The sequence below is a fragment of the Macrobrachium nipponense genome, chromosome 12 (genome assembly GCF_015104395.2).
Source record: "Macrobrachium nipponense isolate FS-2020 chromosome 12, ASM1510439v2, whole genome shotgun sequence".
NCBI lineage: Eukaryota > Metazoa > Arthropoda > Malacostraca > Decapoda > Palaemonidae > Macrobrachium > Macrobrachium nipponense.
The window spans coordinates 63,099,457-63,102,887 of NC_087205.1; positions in this window are offsets into that span (position 1 = coordinate 63,099,457).

Sequence of the window (3,431 nt, forward strand, 5' to 3'; positions counted from 1 at the left end):
TGTATATATATATATATATATATATATATATGCATATATATATATATATATATATATATATATATATATATTATAGATACATACATAGATACATACATATATACACATGTATGTGTAGATATACATATATGTGTAGATACTATATATATATATATATATATATATATATATATATATATATATATATATATATTTCTACATACAAACATGTATCAACAAGAAGGTAAAGAAAAACATAATTTTTTAATATATGGCACGGTAACTAGGAAATCTTATGTGGAATACATATTCTTAAGTTCGTATCTAATGCCACATTTAATCTACGAGATAAATCAGTTCTTTTTACATTTCATTCTTCCGCAATAAGTGTCACAAAATATACCATAAGAAAATTAGGCTAACTAAAATGCTCAATGCACAGGTCCTTGAATTTTTGCGAAATGAGCTTTTTTCAATACTTGTGTGTGTGCCGCTCACAAATTATTTTTCTTTATAAACCCAACCTCATGCACTTAGTGTCAAAGAGGTCGTATTTATAAACTTCCAAGAGGTCATTAACATTTGCAAAATTAATATTGTTAGGCTAAGTTAAAGGTAAATAGCCATCCAAACCAAAAAAAAAAAAAAAACAAAATTCCGTTGGCATGTGTTGTTAGCACTTATAGCGGTGCCAGACGTATGATCATGGCTAACTTCAACCTTAAATAAAATAAAGACTACTTAGGCTAGAGGGCTGAAATTTGGAATGTTTGATGATTAAAGGGTGGATGATCAACAAACCAATTTGAAGTCCTCTAGCCTCAGGAGTGTTTAAGATCTGACGGCGGACAGAAAAAGTTTGCGTTAATGGATAGTAATAAGTGGAAATTCCTCTTTATTTTCCCGTACAAAAAAAAAAAAAAAAAGGCGGGGGAAGAATTCCTTTGAATTTCTTACTTGTTTTCCTTGAAAGGATTCATAAAATGTGGTATTGCAATTTTCTTGCTATTTGGCATTCCGCGTTCCTTCACATTTCTTTCACCAACTGGCACCTGCCCTAAAGCTATGTCGGTGGCACTTCGAGATTATTTGACATTTGTTTCTCCTGCTCTGTCGGGGCAGTGGATGAGGTTGTTTCTCTCTCTCTCTCTCTCTCTCTCTCTCTCTCTCTCTCTCTCTCTTTATTTTACTGCTATACGAATGAAAACCATTTAAATCGTTCATTTTTCTGTTGCTGTGTTCTTTTGCGAAAAGAAAATAACTTGACTATCAGTCATTATTGAAACAGTAACTTTAAATACGCGTAAGCGATTTGACTTGACCCAACTAAATAAAATTTTCTGACCGTCGAGGATAGTAAGGCAATGGCGGCTCATTCCGCAGTGATCAAATGGGACTCATGGCCATAAATATGAAAGGAAATTGCTGAAAGCTACACTGATTAATTACCGCCAAAAGTGATTTAGTTGAGATTCCGGTTGTCACCGCGTGTGCACCTCGGCCAGTTTCATGTAATATATTTGTAAATGAAGATTAAGAATAGTTGAAAGTTAACTTACATAGTATATCTATTACCCAGTTTGGTTTTTACGATTTGCAAAGTATTTGTGATTCTCGGTGGTACCATCTACAAGCATTCACCATCGACTATTGTTATCAACACCACAGTTAATGTATCAAGTCTTTATAAACTTTATCTAGGGCATCTTCCAAACTCCCACTTGATCCAGTGGCCAAATACTTGAAAAGTTGAGTTTTTTTAATTTTTAACTTGCATAATGTTAAATTTCTTGAACGATGCTTTGCTGAAGCGAACTTCAAGCTGAGCGGCTAGAGAATGTAAACGGCATTTGCGCTTCATTTTTAGATCTGTCAATTTCAACAGGGAAGACTTACATTGTTTGACATATTTTTCTTTCGTCTGAAAATACTGGGTTAAATATACTATATTTTCATTCCCGTCGTTCTAAATGGCTCCTCATTCTTTAGAATATTAGTCGTTTTTTTAGAACTCTCTCGTTTTAGGTGTTTGCTTTGAGAGTAAGTTGATAAAAATAATGACAATTCATTAATGGTCGCAATTATATCTATAGATGTGGGGACACAGTTACATATTTAACTTCAAAGTAAATTCCTCAATGCTATAAAAAATATGTTACTAAACCCAACGAAACGGAAATGGTGTCGGACAGAGACCAAAAGTTTGACGAAACTTCTTTGAAAGAGTAATAGATGGGGGCCGGTATTGAATGCTTGAGAGGTTTATTAACCCAACTTCTCTCTTTTTATTATTTTTTTTTTGGGCGTAAATGTAATGGAATCTATTGAAGCTTTTGTTTAATGTGGTGTATTTGAAGCAAACGATAACTGGAATAGAATATGAGACTCACATTGCATGGGTTTAGATGGTATTAAAACTTGTTGAAAAAATGAGTAAGCCAACAAAAGTCTAATTTGAGAAAGCAAGATTTTCAAGTAATCGTTTAGAGGCAGTGGTGTGAGCTCAACAGTTTTCCATGTGGCTTGACTGGTAGATTTACTGCAGGAAAAATTCCTGGGCGAATGTGAGATCGATATCCAATTATCCTTGATGAGGGGGTACAGAGAATTACCTGCAGTAATAGAAATGTAACGATCAATTTGTGAGATATAAAGCTTTAGGAGGCATGAAGAATGACAATAATTATAAATGAAAAAGCGTGTCCATTTGATATCTTGTAGCAATCTTCTTAGATTATTAATTTGTTAAAATTGTTAAAAGATATGTACGTTTGAAGATTTTGTGATAGAGAAAAGTATATAGACAATGTATCATCGATAATGACTTTAACCAACCTTTTGCAACGATTCTCTAAGTCTCTGATAAACTCACAGACAATGCTGAAAACACGAAGTTAAAAAACATTGTTTTTGAGATGAAGTAAAGTTTGCCAATCCAATGTAACGATGTTTAATGCAAAGGACTTTCAACTGACTGAATCAAAGTCATTATCAGAGGAAATATTGATAAGCCTGGAATTATAATCCTTGTTATGTCGTGTATGTAAAGAGACATATTTATGATGTTTGTCAAAAATCAAGCATATTGATTGAAAAGTAGATAATCGAGAAGGAAAAAGACTGGTCTACAGTCACTAGTCATCGCTTTATAGTAACTGCAAGACGAACAATGATACAGAATTTCCCATTTATCTACTGAAATACGTAAAATGTGGGAGATGCAAATTATTTCTCACTTATTTCTGGATACTTTACATTAATTTCGTTAATTGATTAGATAACATGATTAAAATCAGATCATTCTGCACTTGCTGTGTTTATGTATGTTTTGTTCTTGTAGGGATGTTTTATACTGCTATACATTTCATATAAGAATGGAATCTTGTCACGACATATTGTTTAACAGTACCAAATAAAAATGATGAAACAGATTCGGTTATAAAAAAGTTAAT